Source organism: Oryctolagus cuniculus, chromosome 4 (genome assembly GCF_964237555.1).
Source record: "Oryctolagus cuniculus chromosome 4, mOryCun1.1, whole genome shotgun sequence".
NCBI classification, from domain to species: Eukaryota; Metazoa; Chordata; class Mammalia; order Lagomorpha; family Leporidae; genus Oryctolagus; species Oryctolagus cuniculus.
The window spans coordinates 159,630,061-159,653,801 of NC_091435.1; the positions used below are offsets into that span (position 1 = coordinate 159,630,061).

At 48.4% G+C, this 23,741-nt stretch overlaps 1 long non-coding RNA gene across 2 annotated transcripts; it reads left to right on the forward strand.

The window, feature by feature from the left end:
• The first annotated feature begins 236 nt into the window (after positions 1 to 236).
• LOC108177937 (uncharacterized) lies at positions 237 to 23,045 on the forward strand. 2 transcript variants are annotated; one of them, XR_011388224.1, is made up of 4 exons: positions 255 to 468; positions 4,778 to 4,879; positions 6,246 to 6,713; positions 22,751 to 23,045. It is a non-coding gene; the product is annotated as an uncharacterized lncRNA (long non-coding RNA). The 2 variants fall into 2 exon arrangements; XR_001794599.3 differs by lacking the exon at positions 6,246 to 6,713 and having other exon boundaries at positions 237 to 468.
• The last annotated feature ends 696 nt before the right edge of the window (positions 23,046 to 23,741 follow it).

Here is a 23,741-nt window from a genome sequence, read left to right on the forward strand (position 1 = left end):
CAAAAGTGAGACAGAGAGGGAGAGAGGGAGGGAGAGAGAGGCTCCCCCAGTCCCAGGCAAGTCCTCAGATCCCTGCAGCTCAGCCAGTGTTCAGATGCAGCCTTCCGAGGGTGAGGGGCCCTGAGGGAGACCCGCCCAGCTAAGCCCCTTGGGAATTCTTGGCCTGCAGAAGCGATGAGGTAAGCAGGGTTTATTTTTGTTTTAGACTGCTCAGTCATGAGGTGCTTCGTCATGCTGCAACAGATAACTAACCCAGGAAGGGTAGTAGACTGGTGGGACGCGAGGAGCGGATCTGGGTGTCTAACTACCCCCCGCAGTGAAACTTTCCACCAGCCCTGCTTCCTAGCTCCACCCTACACTCCAGCAAGTGAAGCTGCTTGATCCCCCCAATTCTGAGACATTCCAGAGTTCTGCCAGCAAATATGTCTCCAGTTCTCAGGAAGACGTCTTCAGCGTTTGTCCTGCCAAGTCAGTTACCAATTTTCCTTCGTGTTTGCTTTTCCAAAATTTTACTGACATTGCTCACCACTGGCATCTCCTGTCTTGTTCTCCCTCTCCCTAGGGGCTTATTCCATTGTTCTCGGCTTACTGTCATTTTGCCAGGGGTAGGGAGAGGGGAGAATTAACGTGTGTGCTCTGTCAGAAGTCGAAGTGATCTCGCACCGTTTGGAAAGCCTCCGTGGTGGCTGGAGATGGCCACAGCGTGTCTAGAAGGCGGCTGCCTCGACACCCAATGTCTGCAGCACCCTGAGCCTCTTAAGATTTATTTATTTATTTGAAAGGTAGAATTACAGAGAGGCAGAGGCAGAGACAGAGAGAAGGAAGTCTTCCATCTGCTGGTTCACTCTCCAGATGGCCCAACAGCCAAAGCTGGGCCGATCTAGAGCCAGGAGCTTCTTCCAAATCTCCTACATGGGCTGATCTGAAGCCAGGAGCCAGGAGCTTCTTCCAGGTCTCCCATGTGTGTGCAGGCGCCCAAGGACTTGGGCCATCTTCTACTGCTTTCCCAGGCCATAGCAGAGAGCTGGATGGGAAGTAGAGCAGCCTGGACTCAAACTGGTGCCCATATGGGATGCCAGCACTGCAGGCGGCGGCTTTACCCTCTGTGCCACAGTGCTGGCCCCAGCTTCCAGGGATTCTTAAACTTGTGGTGTTGCCGTACAGGAAAAAATGTTTGTCTAGCTATTTGAGGAGGATCATGTAAGATGATAGCAGAGTAGCCAATAACAACTGAAATTTGATATGATGGGTGATAGGAATTTTAATATAATGGGGCTCTTCTATGTAAGTAGGCTTTGTGTGTGTGTGTGTGTGTGTGTGTGTGTAAGAGCAGTTTTATGTTCACAACAAAATTGAGAAGGAACTCTAAGAGAGTTCTCATCTACCATCCTCCACACCAACAGCATCCCCACGATCAGCACCTCACGCCAGCACAATGCACTTGTTACCACATGGTTACCACCCAGGTCCCCAGTTGACAGTGGGGTTCACTCTTGGAGTTGCACATCCTGTGGGCTTGGACAAAAGTGCAGCGACATGTATCCAATATTATAAAACCAGGCAAACAAGCTTCACCGCCCTGATGACCCACGCTCTCCCTAGTCATCCTCCTCGCCCCCGGCCCTTGGCAGCCACTGATCTCTCTCCTGTCTCCATAATTTTGCCTTCTCCAGAATGCCCCACAGTGGAACCCTGCAGTATTACCCTGTGCAATTGGCTTCTTTCACTTAGCAATGTGCATTTATGTTTCCACCCAATCCATTCATGGCCTGATAAGTTATTTGCTTTTAGTGTTAAATAATATTCCGTTGCTTGCGGTGCACAATTTTTTTCACCTGAAGAAGGACATGGTTGCTTCCAAATTTTGGCAGTTATGAATAAAGCTGCCACAAATATCCACAAGCAAGTTTCTAAATTTCTTAAAAGATTTTTATTTATTTATTTGAAAAAGTGGCAGAGAGAGTTGGAGAGACAGAAAGGGAAAGAGATCTTCCACCCACTGGTTCACTCCCAGGATGGCTGCAATGGCCGCGTCTGGGCCGGGCCGAGCCGAGCTGGGAACCAGAAACTCCATCCTGGCCTCCCATGTGGGTGGCAGGGGCCAAGCACTTGGGCTGTCACCTGCTGTTTTCCCAGATGCATTAACAGGGAGCTGGATTGGAAGCGTGGGAGCCACTTCTCAAACTGGCACTCTGATACAGCAATGCTGGCATCCCAAGTGATGGCTTAACCTGCTATACCACAATGCCAATCCCTGTAAGTAAATTTTGTGTGGACATGGTTTCAGTTCCTTTGGTTAAACCTTAGGATGCATGATTGTTGGATTGTGTGGTAAAAGTAGATAGTTTCGTAAGAAACCACCAAACTGTCTTCCAAAGTGGCTACTATTTTGTCCTCGCCCAGCGGTGAATGGGACTTCCTGTTGCTCCAGATCTTTGGCAACATTTGGTGTTACCAGAGTTTTGTGGATTTGGGCCATTCTGAGAGTTGTTTATCTCGCTATTGTTTTACTTTGCAATTGCCAAGTGATGTGATGTTGACTGTCTTAACGCTTACTTGTCATCTCAGTATCCCCCTTGGCAATGGGACTGCTCAGGTCTTTTGCTCATTTAAAATCAGATTATGCTTTCTTTTTTTTTTTTTTTTTTAATTTTTCCCTCTTTAATTTTTGATTTGGCAAAGGAAGAGACAGAAAGAGAGCTCCCATCTGGGTCACTCCCCAGATGCCTGCAGCAGCCAGGGACTGGGCGGGGCTGAAGCTGGCGGCTGGGGACTCAGCTCAGGGCTCCAAGTGGGTGGCAGAAATCCAGTCGCTTGAAACATCACCACTGCCTCCCAGGGTCTGAATTAGCAAGATGCTGGAGTCAGGAATCAGAGCTGGATATGGAGCCCAGGTACTCTAAATTGGGAGGCAGGTATCCTCACCAGCATTTTAACTGCTAGTCTAAATGCCCACCTCAGATTATACATTTTCTTGTTGCGTTTTAAGAATATATTGTAGGCCGGCGCCGCGGCTCACTAGGCTAATCCTCCGCCTTGCGGCACCGGCACACCGGGTTCTAGTCCCGGTTGGGGTGCCGGATTCTGTCCGGTTGCCCCTCTTCCAGGCCAGCTCTCTGCTGTGGCCCGGGAGTGCAGTGGAGGATGGCCCAAGTGCTTGGGCCCTGCACCCCATGGGAGACCAGGAGAAGTACCTGGCTCCTGCCTTCGGATCAGAGCGGTGTGCCGTCCGCAGCGCGCAGGCCGCGGCTGCCATTGGAGGGTGAACCAACGGCAAAGGAAGACCTTTCTCTCTGTCTCTCTCACTGTCCACTCTGTCTGTCCAAAAAAAAAAAAAAAAAAAGAATATATTGTAGAGGCCAGTGCATGGTGCAGGGGTTAAGCTGTGGCCTGCAGCACCATATACCATAAGGGCCTGGTTCGAGCCCCGGCTGCTCCACTTCCAATCCAGCTCCCTGCTAATGCACCTGGGAAAGCAGTGGAAGATTGCTCAAGTCCCTGGGCCCCTGCATCACCGTGGGAGACCCGGAAGTAGCTCTCAGCTCCTGGCTTTGGCCTAGCCTGCTCCTGTGGTTATGGATATTTGGGTCTGAACCAGTGGATGAAAAATATCTCTCTCTAGCTCTGCCTTTCAAATAAATAAATATCTAAAAAAGGAGTATATTATAACTTTTGGATAGCAGTTCTTTATTATATGTCTCATATATATTTTTTTCTTCCAGTCTGTGTCTTGTCTTAGTCTCTTGAAGTGTCTTTCACAGAGTAAAAGTTTTTAATTTCAGTTCACTGAATTTTTTTTAATTTCAGTTCAGCTTATTTTTTTTCTTTCGTGGTTTGCACCATTGGTGTTATATCTAAAAAGTCATTGACATGCCCCAAATGACCTAGATATTCTCCTATGTCACTTTGGAGTTTTATGGTTCTGATTTCATATTTGTATCTGTGATACATTTAGAATTAGTTTTTGTGAATGGGGTAAGGGTATGAGTCTAGGGTTTTCTTTCCCCTTCTCATGGATGTCTACCCTTGGTTGAGAATGATGTCTTCGCTGCATTGTATCACTTTTCCTGTTTGTCAGAGGTGAACTGACTACATGTATTTAGGTCAGTTTCTGGGTTTTTCCTTCTGCTCCATAGGTCTGTCCCTTCTCTCACTAATACTGCACTGTTTTAATTACTGCAGCTTTGTAGTCAGACTTCTACTCGGGCACTGTCGGTCCACTCACTGTCTTCTCCTGCTTCAATATCTGCTAACTGTTCTGGGTCTTTTGCCTCTGCATAGCAGTTTTAGAATCAGTTTGCTGCATCCACAAAGTAACTTGCTGGAATTTTGATTGGCATTGCACTGAATCTACAGACCAAGTTGAGAAGAATTGGCATTTAGACAATATTGAGTCTTTCAACTGTGAACATGAAGTATTTCCCCTTTAATTTAGTTCCTCTTTCTTTTATCAGAGTTTTATAGTTTTCCTAGCATAGATTTTCTTCAGTCTTGTATTTTGTTAGCTTTATATCTAAGTTTTTCATTTTTTAGTGTAGTAAGTAGTATTGTGCTTTTAGCTTCAAACAGTTCTTTTTTTATTGCTGATCTATAGGAAAGCGATTGACTTTGGTATATTAACCTTGTGGCCTACAATCTTGCTACAGTTGCTTATCAGCTTCAGGATTTTTTGTTCCATCTTTTAGATTTTCTGTTTGGACAATCATGTCACATGCAAACAAAGACGGTTTTATTTCTTCCATAACAATAGGCCTTCCTTGTCTGGTTGCATTAACAGAGACTACCAGTAACGATGTTGAAGAGGAGTAATGAGAAGGGGCATCTTCGCTTCGTTCTTGATCTTGACACGAAAGCTTCCAGTTTCTCAGCCTTGAGTAAGGTATTAGCTATGGGGTTTATTTATTTAGTTTTAACTATTTAAGTTTATTTGAAAGGCAGATGGATGGAGAGATCTTCCAACCACAATAGCTGGGGCTGGGACAGGCAAAAGCTAGGAGTCTTGAACTCAGTCCAGGTCTCCCATGTAGGAGATGGGTAGCCAATTACTTGAACTCTATCACAAGATGCCTCCCACAGTACACATTAGCAGGAAGCATCTCAAGTAATATCCTAATTTCTGTGCCAAATGCCTGTCCCTTTTTAAAAAATGGATTTTAAAATTTTATTGATTTTTAAAATTTGCTGGGGCTGGCGCTGTGGCATAGTGGGTAAAATGCCATCTGCGGTGCTGGCATCCCATATGGGCGCCAGTTCGAGTCCTGGCTTCTCCACTTCCGATCCAGCTCTCTGCTGTGGCCTGGGAAAGTGGTGGAGGACGTCCCGGGTCCTTGGGCCCCTGCACCCGCATGGGAAGACTCAGAGGAGGCTCCTGGCTCCTGGCTGCAGATCGGCACAGCTCTGGCTGTTGTGGCCAATTGGGGAGTCAACCAGCGGATGGACCTCTCTCACTCTCTCTGCCTCTACTTCTCTCGCTGTGTAACTCTGACTTTCAAATAAATAAATAAATCTTTAAAAAAATTGTTGTAGATTTTTTAGTAGTTATTCTTTATCAAGATGAGGAAATTCCACTTTATTTCTTATTTACTGAGTTGTGGGGGGGGGTGGTTTAGGACATCAATGGGTACTAGGTTTTGTTAAATAATATTTCTGTATTTATTGACATGGTCATGTTATTTTTCTTTAACCTGTTGATGTAATGAGTTACAGTAATGGATTTTTTGTGTCTTTTTAAAAATGAATTATTTATTTGAAAATCAGAGTTAAAGAGAGAGAAAGACAAAGATATTCCATCCATTGGTTCACTACCCCGTTGACCACAACAGCCACTGCTGGGCCAGACATAAGCCAGGAGCCAGGAACTTCATCCATGTCTCCCATGTGGGTGGCAGGGGCCCAAGCACTTAGGTCATCTTCTGCTGCTTTCTCAGGCCACTAACTGGGAGCTAGACTGGAAATGGTGCAGCTGGGATGCGAACTGGTGACATTACAGGATGCCAGCATTGCAGGTGGCAACTTTACCCACAAAGCAACAATGCCATCCACACATCAAATGATTTTTAAATTTTTGAACCATATTTGCAAGACAGGAATAAATCCCACTTGTCTGTATTGTAGAGTTCATCTTAAACATTACTGGATTCAATTTGTTCATATTTTGTTGAGAATTTTACATCTATGCTCATTAGAGATATTGGTCTGTAGTTTGCTTTTCTGCTAATGTCTTTGAAATTTTTTTTATTTGACAGGTAGAGTTATAGACAGTGAGAGAGAGACAGAGAGAAAGGTCTTCCTTCCGTTGGTTCACTCCCCAAATGGCCTCTATGGCCGGCGCTGCGCCGATCCAAAGCCAGGAGCCAGGTGCTTCCTCCTGGTCTCCCATGCAGGTACAGTTGTCCAAGCACTTGGGCCATCCTCCACTGCCTTCCCAGGCCACAGCAGAGAGCTGGACTGGAAGAGGAGCAACTGGGACTAGAACCCAGCGCCCATATGGGATGCCAGCGCCACAGGCGGAGAATTAACCAAGTGAGCCACGGCACCAGCCCTGGCTTTGAATTTTGTCCCCATAGAAGGAATTAAGAAAAGCACCCCCTCTCCGTTTCTAGCATCTGGAAGAGACTGTATAGAATTGGTATAATTTCTTTCTTAACTGTCTGGTGGACTTCACTTGTGAACCCGTCTGGAACTGGAAGGACTGGTGCTTTCTTTTTTGGAAGGTTAGTAATTATTGAATCAATTTATTTAACAGATACAGTCCTGTTCAGAGTACCTTTGTCTTGTGTGAGTTTTGGCAAATTGTGTCTCAAAGAAATTGGTCTCTTTTATTTGGCTTATCAAATCTGTGGTCATGAAGTTGATCAAAGTATTCTTTATTATCCCTTTAATCCATAGGGTCTGTGGTGATGTCCTCTCTTTCATTTCTGATATTAGTAATTTGTACCCCCTCTTATTTTTTTCTCCCTGGCTAGGATTTTACTAATTTTTTTATCTTTTTAAAGAACTAATTTTTTTCAGTTTCATTGATATGTGCTTAATTTTTATTAATTATTTTATTCTGCTAATTTAGATTGAATTTGCTTTTCTTTTTCTGATTTCCTACGGTAGAAGCTTAGCTTCATGATTTTAGTTCTTTCTTCTTCCTAACATATGCATTCAATGCTATGAATTTCCCTTGAAGCACTGCTTTGGCTGCATCTCATGGATGTTAATCAGCTGTATTTTCGTTTTCACTTAGCTCAAGTTATTTTAATTTTTTGAGATTTCTTCTCTGACCCATGAGTTATTTAGGGATGCACTGTATAGCCTCCAAACATTTTAAAGTTTCCTAGCTATCTTTCTGTTATTGGTTTCTAATTTAGTTCCACTGTGGTCTGAGAGCACACACGACATCATTTCTATTCTTTTAAACTGACTAAGGTGCTATTTAGTGGTGCACAGGTGGTCTCTCTGTTGTATGCCCCATGTGAGCTTGAGAAGGGTACGTATTCTGTCATTGGACGAAGCAGTCTATAGATGTCAGTTATATCCACTTGATGGACAGTCCCACTGAGTTCAGGTGTCTTCAGTCTCCACAGAGAGAATAATATACTGCACATATTATTTCTGTAAAATATCCCTGCAACAAAACAGAAACAGTGACGGACACAAGGCCCTACAGGGTGGCAGGTGTTTGAAGATACTGGTTAGGATGCCCACATCCCACACTGCAGTACCTGGTTTCTGTTCCTGGCTCTAGCTCCGTACTCCAGTTTCCCGTCAGTGTAGACCCTGGGAGAGAGTCCTGATGACTCAAGCCACTGGGTCCCTGCCACTCACACAAGAGACCCGGAGTGAGCTGCTGGCTCCTGGGTTTGGCCATGGTCCTGCTGTAACTGTTGCAGGCACTGGGGGAATGAACCAGCAGACAGGAGCTCTTGTGCTCTATATGCTTATCTCTGTCTTTGTCTTTCAAATAAAATAATTTAAAAAAAAATAAAGATCGAGCGCAGAAGGCATGTTGCTAGGAGCTTTGCAGTCCCAAGCGCTCATCCACTCACTCTGCCAGCCTCCCCGATCCAGCAGAGCCTGTGGGAGCTATGGCAACTCAAGACCTCGGACCACAGCACAGCACAGTTAGGCCAGAGCAGGTGCCAAGGGTTGGGGTTTTGCTGGGGAGAGGATGGCAGAACCGGGTCTGTGAAACTCTCTCTGCAAACTGCTAGTGATGGATGTGTGCAGTGGAATTCGTACTCAGGATCCAAGCTTGTTTGATTAAACGGTTGAGGGCTTGGCCTTGTGTTTTTGGCAGGCACTAAGTAGGCCAGCTCACAGAACCAAAGGTACCTACTAGAGCAAGGGAAAACACAACAGAGGAACTGCCTTCCCAAGACTTCTCCTAGGCAACCATCATCGACAGACATTTAGATATTTAACTAGGAGCTAGGTATTTAACTTGTGCCACTCCCTCTTTACTAATGGAAATGGACTCTAAGAGGAAGCCACATCAACCAAAAAATATCTAGTGAATGACCTTACCTTGAATGCAAATAACCTAGCGTTATTGCAGGCTGTTCTACCCAGCACTCTGCCAAAAGTTCTCTCCTTTGTTCCTTTCTTTGTAGCTCTCATTCTCCAAACGGAAGAATTTCAGGGCCAGCATTGTGGCATAATGGTTTAAGCCACTGCCTGAAATGCTGGCATTCCTTCTGGATGCCAGTTCAAGTCCCAGCTCCCCCCCAACCCCTTCCAATCCAGCTCACTGCTAATCGCCTGAGAAACCAGCAGAGGATGGCCCAAATTCTTGGGCCCCTGCACCCATGTGGGAGACCTGGAAGAAGCTCCTGGCTTCTGGCTTTGGTCTGGCCCAGCCTTGACTGTTATGGCCATTTGAGCAGTGAACAAGCACATGGAAGTTTCTCTCTCTCCCTTTCTGTGGGGAGCAACTCGGACTATACTGTTACTGGAATTAAGACTTATTCTATGCATCTGCTCTCCCACAATATGGCGCTGGGAGAGAAGAAAACAGCTTCTACACAGCTGCCTCCAGTTCAGCCAATAAACTGTAGGACTTGCTCCTGATTGGAGAGCAGTGTGCTCAGCGTGTGGGCAGCCGAGTTGGGATTGGCGGAGGAGGACTATATAGGAGGAGAGCGACGGCATGGTGGTGTGGGTTGGTTGGAGAGTGCGTTGGAGAGTTCGCGGGGAAGTTCGTTACTTCGTTCTTTCTCATTTCTCTCTACTCATTCTTGCTTTGGGAGTTTGCTGTTTACTTATTCTTACTTTACTATAGAAAGGACTTGTAAAAAAAGGGAACAACAAGCGCCCGGTCCGGTGCGGCTCCTCCGCGTGCGGAGGAGCAGCAAATGGTGCCGTGACTCGGATATGAAGCCTAGGCAGGGTTTAGTGTCGTTCCTCCATGAAGAGGGGGAGCGACACCTTTCTTTTTTTAAACTTATTTATTTGAGAAGTAGAGCTACAGACAGAGGGAGAAAGAGAGAGAGAGAGAGAGAGAGAGAGATCTTCCATCCGCTGGTTCAATCCCCATATGGCCACAATGGCCAGAGCTGGGCAGATCCGAAGCCAGGAGCTTCTTCTGTGTCTCTCACGTGGGTGCAGGGGCCCAAGCACTTGGCCCATTCTCCACCATCCCCTTCCCAGGCCACAGCACGGAGGTGGATCGGAAGAGGAGCAGCTGAGACAAGAACCGGCATCCACATGGGATGCTGGCGGCAGGTGGAGGCTCATCCCACCACACCACAGTGCCGGCCCCTGTCATTCTGTCTTTCAAATAAATAAATATTAAAAAAAAAAAGGAACAATTTCACCTATAAGGAGGGGCTTAAGGTCCTGCTGAATTAGTCGGTGGCACCATTTTCCAGTTGTTAGGTTGCTCGTCCATTATCAGTTTACCTTGTTAAAAATTAGCTTCTGGGTCTCATGCCCACGTGCTATAGACACATATATATTCCAGTGACCTCTGTTGTATGACGCTTCTTGGTGAATGACTTCTCTAACCATTCATAAATCTCAGAAGCAATTTCTTTTTTAACTCTGTAAAACATTTAATTGTTTTCCCAGAGACATTCAAAGGTACATGTAATTGCTCCAGAATACCAACATTTCTCTTAAATTGTTTTTTCTTGACAATCATAGAGGCAGAGACAGATAGATATAACAGAGGTCCCATCATGCTCCAGTCCGTACATTCCCACAGCCGTGGTGCTGTGCCAGTGCAAAGCCAGGAGCTGGGAACTCAGTCCATGTCTCCCATGTGGGTGGCAGGCACCCGACTACTTGAATTGTCATCTCTGCCTCCCAGGGTGTGCCTTAGCAGAAAGCTGGAACTTGGAGTGGAGCTGGGACTCAATCCCAGGTGCTCTGATCTGAGACGCAGGCATCCCAACAGGTGTGCTAACCACGAAGTCCGATACCTGCCTCCCTAAAATGTTTGATGTGGGAAATCCTGGTTTTGTGAACTGACAAGTATCTATCAGAGAACAACATTTACTCCTGCGAACATCCTCACCTCCTGATACTGCTGCACTAGGGATGAGATCTCAACACAGGAATTTGCGGAGAGGCGAGGGGCACAAATGTGCAGCCCTTAGAGCCCCACTAAACAGACTCCTGGGGCCGGGCTGTGGAGCAGCGGGTAAAGCCACCACGTGTGGTGCTGGTATCCCATATGGGCACCAGTTTGAGTCCCGCCTGCTCTACTTCCGATCCAGCTCTCTGCTATGGCCTGGGAAAGCAGTAGAAGATGGCCCCAGTCCTTGGGCCCCTGCACCCGCCTGGGAGACCCGGAAGAAGCTCCTGGCTTTGGATTGACGCAGCCCCAGCCATTGCAGCCAATAGTGGAGTGAACCAGCAGATGGAAGACCTCTCTTTCTCTCTGCCTCTTCTTTTTTTACTTTTTACAAAGATTTATTTTAAATAAATCTAAAAACAAAACAAAACAAAACAAAAAAACAGACTCCTGACGCTTCCCATTTTTTCACCGTGGTCTCAAGTGTGATAAACGCACGGGTGTCTGACGGCACCGGAAGTTCAGGAGTTCTGTGTGTCTACCCTGCAGTGATACTGGTGGTAAGGCATTGTGCACTGAGGGACGATGAGAACAACATCCCATTTTTTTTTTATTCTTTTTTTTTTTTTTTTTTTTTTGACAGGCAGAGTGGACAGTGAGAGAGAGAGACAGAGAGAAAGGTCTTCCGTTGCCGTTCGTTGGTTCACCCTCCAATGGCCGCTGCAGCTGGTGCACTGCGGCCTGCGCACCGCGCTGATCCGATGGCAGGAGCCAGGTGCTTCTCCTGGTCTCCCATGGGGTGCAGGGCCCAAGCACTTGGGCCATCCTCCACTGCACTCCCTGGCCACAGCAGAGAGCTGGCCTGGAAGAGGGGCAACCGGGACAGAATCCAGCGCCCCGACCGGGACTAGAACCCGGTGTGCCAGCGCCACAAGGCAGAGGATTAGCCCATTGAGCCACGGCGCCAGCCAACAACATCCCATTTTTAAACCATCCGCATGGAGGAATATTTTACCCACACTAAGATGCACAGCTTTCAAATGTACATTTTGATGAGTTTTTAACAAAGGTCAGCCAACTCCTTAACCGAGACACGGACACCACTTCCCGCGACCCAGCAAGCTCCTTCGTGTCGGTCTCCTGGCCTCCCTCCCGAACCCCAGGAACCCGCTCCAGAGGCGGCCACCATTCTCACTTCTAGAACTTCTCCGGATCGTCTAGAATTTCACGTGACTTGAATCACACAGTCTGGCCCCACCAAACTCTTTCGGTTTTATTCTCTCCCGTTCAACCTGCTGCCTCAGACCCAGCCACTCCCTTGGCGAACTGCACGGGCACACCACAGCGTGCTCACCCGTGGCCAGCACTTCCGCTTGCGCTCTTTCACTGCTGCAAACACGGGGCTACGTGTGTCCCAGGTCGTGTCTCATAGCAAGCAGAGGTCAGCAGCCGCGGCGGCTGCTTGGGGGAGATTTTCCTGTGAGACTTCTGTCTTTCGCTGTCCGGCATCAGTCCTTCGTCTTGTTGGCACCTGGGTCCATCACCCTGTGTGGGCTCAGGAGGAAGTGAGACGCAAGAGGTCAGACCTGCTGCTTGATGGGGAGGCCTTTGGCCTGGCCAGGCTGAGGCTGACTTTGAGCACAGTGGGGATCTGAGCCAAGTGACGTCAAGTTCAGTGCATGGGGCTCAGAGACGCCTCTTCCCGCCTCCCACAGGGCATCTGCCGGCTCCCACCTGCCCACCAGAGCGTGCTGGCTTCCTGCCCGCTTTCCACTCCTCCAGGCTTCCAGCAGTTCTAACAACAACTTCCCGTTTGGCTCCATGTAGGTAGGCTTGGTTTCTGTACTTGAACTCAAGGCCATTACTGATACACTGAGTATTGTCCCCATTGGACAGATAAAGAAACCGAGGCCCAAGGCCAGTGACTCGTCTGGCGCCACGAGGGGGAGAAGGTGACAGGACAAGGATGAGAGCTGGACAGTGTGGCTCCATGCCAGGTCAGAGGCAGCATCAGAACGGACATTGCGGTGCCAGCCTCATTCCAGCTCAGGTCTTTGTCTCCATTGTTTTGCAAGGGGACAGCATGGGTGGTGGTAGCCCAGGCAAATGGGGGAGCAGGAGGTCATTCCACCACCGCTCCCTTCTCAGCCCAGTGGGATCCCCACCACTTTGCTCTGCAGATCAGAGCTAAAACCCGGCGCAGGGCAGGCAACGTCTTCCGTGCCTTTCTGTGGCATAGTCCAGCATGACTGTTACGCCCTTACTCTGATCTCTGTCTAATGCTTACAGAAGTGGATTCCTTTGAGTCCTTACCCCTGACAGGAACAATCCCCTTGGAATCTAAGCCTTCCAAGAGCAGCCCCGTGGGTTCTATGAAAGGCAGCCTCCCTCCTCCTGCAGGGAGCCAGCTACGTGGGGCTGGCCCAGATCAAGGGGATGAAGCCACGCTGCGCAAGCTCAGGCAGCCAAGGGGCGGGAGTGCTCAGCTGCCATCCGCTCCCCACTCCCCCACCTCCCCTCCTGGTCTGGTCTGGGAGGGGCTGCTGGAGGCTGTCAGGGGGGGAGCAGGGACCTGTCCCCTGCAGCCAGGGCGGAGGAGGGTGATGACAGAGCCTCTCCTTTCCCCAAGCCCCAGGATAAGGGGATGTCAAGACACCCCAAGGAGGGTTAGGGTGCGGTGGCCAAGACAGGGACTTGTTGCACTGCTGCTAAGGGGACAGCCTCAGCCGCAGGGAGCCGCTGCCTTTCCCGCGGTGGGCTGCTGCGGGCATTGAAGGAGTGAACCAGTAGATGGGAAATCTTCCTGTCTCTCTACCTGTCCAAAAAAAAAAAAAAAAAAATGTTACTAAAGGCCTGGTCACATCAGCTCCACTGGGGACGACCCTGAAAGGTCACCTCGGGCTCCCTGTGGCATGGGCGAGGTGCCCGGGGCGAGTGAGCACCCTGCTCACTCTGCCCCTCCTGCTGCTCTTTGCCCCCTTCCCAGGGCTGCACGCCAGGGCAAGTCCTCGGGAGCTCCTGCACAACAGCGCCCTGCACGTGTGAACTACAGTGAGACAGAGTTGTACTTTTATAGGATCATTGTAGGTCAATTTAAGAAATGCTCTTTTATGGTGTGTGATCTCACTCCTTGGGGCATAAATCTGTATGTATCATTTGGAGATAAAATGTCCTATGAAATTACTGCTACGCTTTTATTTTTTTGGAAATGCGGAGCAAGGTGGGGCAGGGAGAGAGAGATGGATTTGCCGTGGCTCTTGCAGCCAGAGTTGGGTCAGATCGGAGCAGGCAGCCAGGAACTCCATGCGGGAGAGCTGGATCGGAAGCAGAGCAGCTGGAACTCGAATCTGCCCTCCGATAGGGGATACAGGTATTACAAGTGGGGGCTTAACCTGCTGCACCCCCACACTGGCCCCACTAGCACTCCCTTTTACAGAAGAGCCAACTGTGGGGCAGACAGGACAGTTCACTTGCCCAGGGTGACACACCTTAGGGCAGAACCAGGATCAGACCCCAGGCAGACTATGAAACTGTGTTCTCGAATGCTGTGTCCACCTGCCCCTCCTCACCCTGACTGCACTCACTGGCCTATCGCCTCCCGCCTGGCGGGGTCAAGAGGTCAAGGATGGTCTCTCAATCATGAACACTGTCAGGGTCACGAAAATAAAAATAAGAGTAAAAATATGAGAAAAAGAATACAGAGAGAGAGAGCTGCACACAAGCGAGATTGTCCATCTGCTGGTTCGCTCCCCCAAATGCCCGCAGGAGCTTCTTGCGAGTCTCCCATGCGGATACAGGGGCCCAAATGCCCCAAATGCCCGCAACAGGAGGGCTGGGCCAGGCTGAAGCCAGGAGCCAGGACCTCCATCTGGGTCTCCCACACGGGTCTCAGGGACCCAAGTATTTGAGTCATCACTGCTGCCTCCCAGGGTGTGCTTTGGCAGGAAGCTGGATTAAAAGTGGTGGTGGGACTTGATCTTAGGCACTGTGATAGGGGTGAGGGTGTCCCATGCCATAGCTTCACTGAGCCACAATGCCCGCCCCTCTAGCTAAAAGTTTACATGTGTCCTCATGCTTTTATTTTTCTGACTTGTGATACGAATTACTGTGTGGTAGGCCGTCACTACGATTTATTCTTGCAAAAACAAATTGTTTTAAGACCGAACTTTGAGTTCTGTCATATTTAAATAAATTTTTAAAATTAAAGGAATACCATGAACTTGTAAATAAATGACAAATCTCAAGGTAAAAATTTTTTTTTAAAGACTTCTTCATTTACTTGAGAAGTAGTTACAGAGAGAGGGAGGGACATAGAGAAAGGTCTTCCAAATGCTTGTTCACTCCCCAAATGGACACAACAGCTAGAGCTGGGCCGATTCGAAGCCAGGAGCCAGGAGCTTCTTGCGAGTCTCCCATGCGGATACAGGGGCCCAAACACTTGGACCATCTTCTACTGCTTTCCCAAGCCATCAGCGGAGATACTGGATCAGAAATGGAACAGCCAGGACTCGAACCAGTGCCAGTGCCACAGGCAGATGCTTAACCTACTGCGCCATGGCACCAGCCCTGACAAAATTCTTAAAAGTTAAAAATGTGACTCTCTTAGAAACAGCAAATGAGCACTACCAAATATTTGATTGCATTCATTTCGTGGGGCTGCTCACACTTGTGGAGCCAGAAGTCCAGAACCCAGGTGTGGGCACCCAGGCTCCTGACGGAGGGTCCTTCCTCACCTCCCAGCCCCCGGCTGCCAGCAGTCCCTGCTCTCGCTGCTCTTGGTCTCGGCCCCGGGTCGTCTCCTCTTCTGTCCCTTGGAAGGACATCGTTGCTGGAGCTAAGGCCCACGCGGGTTGTCCGGGATGATCTCATCTCAGAGCCGTGACTGAGTGACATCTACAGAGACGCCGCTCCCAGTAAGGCCCATCCCAGGGACCTGGACTTGGGCTGGTGTGTCAGAGGCCACCGTTCCAACCCCCACCCCGGGACTGAAGGTAACTGAAAGGAGCAGGTGCGGAACGGACATGGTGTAGTCAGCTGGCACAGGCGCGCTGGAGTAGCTGCCCAGAGTGCGAGGTGGTGTCTCAGGGCAGTGCAGCTGTGACCTCTGGGGTTAACATACTGGGGCAAAATATCTAATAGTTAGCACCTAACGTCACAGATTCTGGGCCCTCATCAGTAGTAAATTGAATGACGGTACATTTCCTAGACCAAGGCTCTCCAACAGAACTGTCTGCAGTGATGGGATGTTCTGTGCTGTCCAGGACAGTAGCCACAGTTCAAGTTCTCACAGGTGGTTAATGAGCACTTGCGATGTGGCTAGCAGGGGTCCACATTGCTGCGTGCAACACAAACAGCCGAGTCTGGGCTGCCCCACTCATGATTCGGCTTCCTGCTAATGTGTGTGGGGAGGCAGCAGGTGATGGCCCAAGTCCGTGGGCCCCTGCATACTTGTGGGAGACCAGGATGGAGTTCCTGGCTCCTGGTTTTGGCCTGACCCAGCCCTGGCCATTGAGGCTATTTGGGGAGTAAACCAGCAAGTGGAAGATATCTCTCTCACACTCTCTTTCTCCTTCTCTCTTTGTAACTCTGCCTTTCAAATACAAAAAATAAATCTTTTTAAAAAAGTGTTTGAGGTGTAGGTGTTGTGGAATAGCAGGTTAAGCCACGGCATCTCATATGGAGTGCCAGTTGGTGTCCCAGCTACTGTTTCCAATCCAGCTTCCTGCTAATGCCTCTGGGCAAGCAGCAGATGCTGGCCCAAGCGCTTGGGTCCCTGCCACCCTCATGGGACACTTGGATGGAGTTCTGGCCCCTGGCTTCTGCCTGGGCCAGCCCTAGCTGTTGCAGCTATTTGGAGAGTGAATCCACAGATGAAGTGCTCTCTAGCTATCTATCTATTTTTCAAATAAATCTTTTTTTGTGGTTTAAGTATTTATTTGGATAACACAGTCTGAGGACTTGCTTACTATTAGTTCAAAAAATATGTGTGGAACTGCCGCTATGAGCCAGACCCCACGGGGAACAAGCCAGATGTAGTCTCTGCCCACGCGTGGTAGGAAGCCTAGCTGGGAACCCTCACATGAGACAAACAGGCACACAAACAACTATATATTTAAAAGTTGTGATTAGAACTAAGAAAGAGTACAGAGTTCTTTGAAAATTTAGTGGCAACTGATTTATTCAGTGGGGCTACATGAGGCCCCTGAGCCAGTGACTTTTTTATTTAAGATTTATTTTCAAATAAATAAATCTTTTAAAACATTTTTTGAGCAGCTGAGGGAGACAAAGGCAGATATATATATATATATATATGTATGTATGTATATACACACACACACACACACACATATATATATACATAGAGAGAGAGAGAGAGAGATCCCCTATCCACTGGTTTGCTTCCCAAATTCCCACAGCAGCCAGGGATCCAGTTACTGGGATCCAGAAACCTAATGTAGATCACCCACATGGGTGACAAGGACCCAATTACCTAGGCAGTCACTGCCGTCTCCATCTCCCAGGGCTGCGTTAGCAGGAAGCTGGGAACAGGAGCCAGAGCTGAGGATCAAACCAGGTATCCTAATGTGGGACACAGGCTTCTTAACAAGTGTCTTGGGGCCCGTGTAGTGGCGTAGCAGGTTAAGCCTCCACCTGAGTGCCGGCATTCCATGTGGGCGCTGGTTCGAGACCCGGCTGCTCCACAATCCAGCTCCCTGCTAATGCACCTGGGAAAGCAGTGGAAGGTGGCCCAAGTGCTTCAGCTCCTGCACCTACATGGGAGACCCAATGAAGCTCCTGGCTTCAACCTGGCTCAGCCCTGGCTGATGCAGCCATGTGGGGATTAAACCAGTGGATGGAAGATCTCTCTCTGCGTGTCTCTATCTTTCCCTCTCCGTTTCTAACTCTGCCTTTCAAATAAATAAAAAATCAATCTTTAACCAGTGTCTTTCCCACCTATATTTACTTTTAATCAATTTAGATTTCAATATAATCAGCTGCAGGTGGCTGGTGCCCACACTATGGGATGGTACAGTCCTAGAGAATTAATTAGTCTCCAGCAAGGCCTGATAGACGATGCTGTAGATTGACATAGAGGACACGCTGTTGCCTTGCATCCAAATTCTCACAACTTTTCTCAATACGTAAACAGCAGATCTGAGCATGGGCAAACCCAGCCCTGTGATCTAGAAAGTACTTCCACTTAGGCCTATTGCTCTGTGGCCAAAACAACTCATTTTTTTGAAGACATGGGGTTTTGTACAAAATCTCTTAATATTTAGAGATTAGCTAAAGATTGGTGATTTCCACTCTAGGGGGAAATGGTACGTGCTAATTAACCTCTCATAATCTGCTTTATTTCCCGTTACTGTGCTAATATGCTCCACCTTTCACCCCTGTGCCTGGCGTGTATTAGATTCCCCCAGTAGTACAATTCATTTCGGTTTCGGTAGACATTTATCGAGTGCCTACTGCGTGTCAGGGACAGATAATTTTCAGGATGCATAAGATGCAAGCCTGGTCCTCACGAGGTCCTGCTCTGACAGAGACACAACACAACGTCCTTTGTCAAGTGTGGCGACGGAGGCCAGGCAGCAGTTAGGGTGGAGAAGATGCGGCTGTGCCCATTCCTGAGTGGGAGCTGACCGGGTGAAGTGAGGTAGAAAGGGCATCCTGGGCAGAGGCACAGAGAGGCATGCATGGGTGACTACAGGAAACCTCCAGCAGTCAGCATGAGCAGAGCTTGAAACTCAAGACCAGAAGTGGCAGGAGGTGAGGACAGAGAAGCCAAGGTCAGATCAGGGAAGGTATGATAGTTTATGACATGAAGGAAGTTTTATCCCTGGCTCATCAAGACCATGGAACGAATGAATGATGAACACATTCCTTTAGCAAATATTCTCCAACTATTGGCTTTAAAGACACTGGGGCTATGGGTAACTAAAGTTATGGTCTTTCTTCTCATGAGGTTTATATTCTGGCTGGGGGAACCAAGTGGTTAAACAGGTGCATAAGTAATACAACACTGAGTTCTAGATAGAACTCTTCAGATCTCAAGAAAAGGAAGCCAGGATGTGGGTGAGAAGGGTTGGGAGCCGGAAGCTGGGGTGGGTAGGATGTTAGGTTGTTTGACCTAGGACTCAAAAATCAACAAGCAACCAACCCAGTAATGATTTAGACTCTAAAACACCATTCTGGTCTCTGAACTCTAGGAATCATTTAGTAACTTTTTTAAAAAATACTTTTTTTTTTATTTGAAAGGAATAGAGACAAAGAGAGAGATCGTCCATCCACTAGTTCACTCCTCAAATCACTGCCACTACTGAAGCAGGTCTAGGCCAAAGCTAGGAGCCCAGAGCTCCATCTTGGTCTCCCATACAGGTGGCAGGGGCCCAAGCACTTGTCATCTCCCACTGCCTCCCCTGGCACATTAGCAGGAAGGTGGATCAGAAGCGGAGCAGCCAGAACTCAAACGGCCGCTCCAGTAGGGATGTCAAACTCCCAAGCAGCAGCTAGACCCACTGTGTCACCATGCCAGCTCCAGGAACATTTTTACAGCCAGCTTTAAAAGGTCTGAATAGGAAAGCAAAACGCATTTGAGGACGAAAGAAAGAAAATTCTCCTGACATCTTGGTAACTGCAGCCCACATGTGTTTTTAGTCACAGTGTATTCCCTTCGGTCTGGCCCACCCGCATATGTATTTTATGCAATTGATCATAATCAGCTATATAAACAATTTCATAGTCAGCTCTTTTCACTTAACATTACAAGAATTTTCTCTGATAACCACTCTGGTCTTGCTTATTATAATCTTCAATTTCTGCATATTTGTTCTTCTGGGAGTCTACCGTAGAGTCACTAACCTTTCCCGTGCTGCACACCGAGGTTGTCTTACAAATTTTCTTGCTTATGCGCATAGACATCTTTACATACACATATTTTTCAGCTTCGTTCATTTAACTTCCTCAGGATGAATGTCCTAAAATGGGAGGTGCTTGCATCAAAGGGAATGTTGACACTTGGAGCCTGGGATACAGGTTGCCGAACTGCTTTCCAAAAGGGCTGAGATGGTGGGGGATGGTGGGAGGATTTAGGCATGCAGGTATGTGTGAGACCATGAGCCAGCAAAAATGCCAGCGGTCATAGTCTGTGAGGGACAGGCCTGGTCTGTTTTGCTATTGCTGCGTATGCGGTTCCCAGCACCCGGTAGGAGCTCACTAATGGAGTGAGTGGCAGATTCCATATTCAAGTTTTGCAGCCTAAAGTTGATTTTTTAGCAAATTTGTTGCTGCGCTTCAAAGGACAAAACTGTGCCCAGTGGGAGTGAATACTTTGGTTCACTGTGCTTTCATCACTTGGCTTCTGATTAAGAAATCAACAAGTGGGGCAGGTGTTGTATGTCAGTGGGTTAAGCCACTGCCTGCAATTCTCGCATCCCATATAGGAGCTCTGAGTCCTGGCTTCACTCCTGGTTCAAGTTCCCGCTAATGCACACCCCAGGAAGCAGCAGGTGATGGCTCAAGTACTTGAGTCCCTGCCAGCCACGCGGGAGACCCCAGTGAAGTTCCTTGCTCCTGTCTTCTTCAGCCTGGCCCAGCCCTGGCTATTGTGGACATTTGAGGAGTGAACCAGCAATGGAAGATCTCTCTCTTTTTAAAAAAGATGTATCTATGTATTTCAAAGTGAGAGTTACAAAGAGAAGGGGAGACAATGAGAGACATATCTTCCACCCTCTGGTTCACTTCCCAAATAGCCCCAATGGCCAGGGCTGGGCCAGGCCAAAGCCAGGACCAAGAACTCCATCCAGATCTCCCACTTGGGTGGCAGGGGCCTAAATACTTAGACCATCTTCCTCTGCCGTCCCAGGTGCATTAGCAGGAAGTTAGATGTAAAGCAGACCAGCTGGGACTTGAACTGGTGCTCAGGAGTTGCTGGCATCACAGGAGGTAGCCATCTGGGGAGTGTCTCTCTCCTTTCTCTCTTTCTCCTTCCTTTCTCTCGTTCTCTTTCAGTGTCCCACATCTTTCAAGTAAATTGAAAGTATACAAGTATTTTTCCTAAAGATTTATCTATTGAAAGAGTTATAGAGAGACACAGAGAGGTCTTCCATCCACTGGTTCACTCCACAGATGGCTACAGCAGTCAGGCTGGGCTAGGCCAAAGCCAGAAGCCAGGAGCCATCTGGGTCTCCCATATGGGCGATCTTCTGCTGCTTTCCCAGGCGCATTAGCAGGGAGCTGGACAGGAAGTGGGGCAGCCGGGACTCAATCTACTGTGCCACGCTGCCAGCCCTAAAATTTTTTAAAATTTAAAATTAAAAAATAAAATTCTAGTTGGAAAAGATTGTGTGCATCAGGTGAAAATATCATTCCCATGGGAACAAATAAGAGGTATTTCAGGAAAGTAAGGGCTTGGGAAATACACCATTCACAAGCCCTGTGTGAAAGAATTGCTTGAAGAAGGTACTCTAACCAAACAGCAGCATTTAATTTAAGAAGAGCTGCAGCAAGAGAAGCGATAGGAAACTGTAATGAGAAAACAAACTGGTAGAATGTAACATTCAGAAAAACAACTATTCATCAGGATTCTCATTTATTGAACACTTACTGTGAAAATACGTATTACCCATAACACATAGTAACCTGGCTTACAGTCATCTTCCAAGAACGTGTCAAGCCAGCAGCATTTGCAGATGGGTAGCCTCTGTAATGTTTTAATCAATTTTCCTGAAATTCAGGAAATACACAAAGACAGGTCCATCATAGCCATCCCAAAATAACTCATTTTTAAAAATATGTGACACTGTGTTTTTTTGAAGATTTATTATTTATTTGAAAGGCAGAGTTACCGAGAGGCTGATGCAGAGAGAGAGAGAGAGAGCGCAGGCTCACTCCCCAAATGACTGCAGTGGCCCGAGCTGGGCTGATCCGAAGCCAGGAGCCAGGAGCTTCTTCTGGATCTCCTTCGTGGGTGTAAGGGCCCAAGCACTTGGGCCATCTCCTACTGCTTTCCCAGGCCACAGCGGAGATGGAACTCAAACTGGCGCCCATATGGGGTGCTGGCACTGCAGGCAGCAGTTTTACCTGCTATGCCACAGCACTGGCCCCCATAAGCGAATTTTTTTTTTTTAAAGAAGTGTTTTTATTTGAGAAACAGAGACAGGGAGAAACAGATCTTGCATGTACCGGTTCACTCCCCAAATGCCCACATCCAGGAAATCTAAATCTAGATTCCCCCAGGTGGGTGGCAGGGGCCCAGTCACTCCAGCCATCAGTGCTGCCTGCCCACGGTCTGTTCGCAGGCGGCTGGAGTGAGGAGCCGGAGCCAGGCATCCAACCCAGGCCCTCTTAGGTGAGACTAGGGTGTGCGAGGGACTAGGCTGAACACCCCCTCTGCTACCTCAGTGTGTGCGCATGTTCGCGATGAGGCTCCGGGCGCACCACAGGACTGGGCGGATGCGCACCTGCTCCCCCTCGCCAGACTCACTCTGCTCAAACCACAGGTTCTCTCACTTTGTCCAACGTTCAGTCGACTCAGAGTGAATTTGTATAACTAGCCCTTCTGGTCTCTATCCGAGGACTTCAGTTGTTCCACTGAAACTAGCCACACGTTGTCAGACCTCTCGAGCTCTGACTGGGAAGTGAAAGTGAGTGACACAGGCACCCAGTCACGGGGAAACTCTGCAGAGACAGCGCCAGGCGATTTCGCCGGTTTTGCCTCGGTTCCCCTATTTGTAGCTCCGCTGGGAAGTTGGGAACTAGTGCCTTTTCTCCAGTGATCTTCCACCCGCGGGGTGTAGCCGTGTCCTGCCGTGGCGCGCGGGGACCGAGGGTGGCCTTGCGTGTTTGTGTCTCCGTACCAGGGACTGCTGCACTCCCCGCTCTCTCCGGGGACTAGAGACTGTTAATTACTTTCTGTATAAAAAGGGAGCCCGCAGCGCTGCAGCCCGCAGGTCCTCTAAAAATAGAGGCTATCGGTTATTTTTAAAAACGCTCATCAAGGGACCATGACCATGAGTCACATTTATCTCCCGCTCGCCTGCTCAAGGAAAAACCACGGGACTCCAGGACATTTTCGGGCCTCCCCAAAACGCTGCCACCGCTGCAGAACAAACAGTCACATCGGCCCACCGAGGAGGAAATGAGAAGCCGCCGCCTGGGAACTGTTTCCTAAGCTCCGGCTCTTGCTAGCTCGTCACAGCGCGGTTCAGCCCTCTGGTCTATTGTTAGCATGTTTCTTTTCCTTTTCAGGGATAGTCCTAACCTAAGGAAGAAGTATCTGCTGAGGAGGAATCCCACGGCCTGGGAGGTATCAGTCTTTCCCGAGACATCGGTTTCACTTGCTTGTAGAACATTAAAAAGAAATTGGAAGTGATAAACGCATTAATCTACAGCTACTTATGATTAGGCTGTTCTGGCTAAAATGGAATACATTATCTGGAAGACATCTTTCAGACTCCCAAGGCACTTTAAAATAATGAAAACATATAAAATAATATCTAAGTAATTAAAGTAATGGCAAATAAAAACTTAGCACTATATAGAATTGCCTCTCGGAGTAATACATCTCTTTTTATAAGCCCTTTGTGCTATAGCTATTAATTTTTAAGTAAGAAGATATTGCTCTTGAACCAAAAATGGGATATTAACTAACACATACACTATTAATTGCTTTGCAAATGCAAAGTGCTAAATTCCGGTTTATAAAAATAAACCTTTGAGGGGATCTGATAAAATCTACCCACAGTGCCCACTTCTGAATGATCCAAGCATGAGAGGAGACTCCCCATTCTAGGGCCATAAAAACTGCTCCGGGCGAAAGGAGAGCCCGTGTCTCTTCTGCGAGTGGATTGTCATGCACCAGGAAGCCTGGGTTGTCACCCTCTGTCCCCACCTCACAGAGTCACTCTTCCCATTGGCCCAACCCTTCCTGCGACACACGGTGTTTATTCTCCCACCCCCTCTCCACTTGTTGGCCCTCTGAGCCACAAAGCAAGACCACACTAACACTTCCTAACGCAGTCTCTGCCTTCCACATGGCATTCTCCTCCCAGCCCAGCCTGCCCAGTGCTCTAGATGTCCCGCAGAATATGGGACTGACGGCCCCAGTTTTCTATATTCGCTGGGCTGTGATTGGGCATCTGCTGAGTTACTGGGTCCCACGTGAACTCGCTTCCCTGGGGACCTCACTCTTTGCTGCCTGTGGGTAGGGACCCCTCCCCAAGAGTGCACGGCTCAGGGA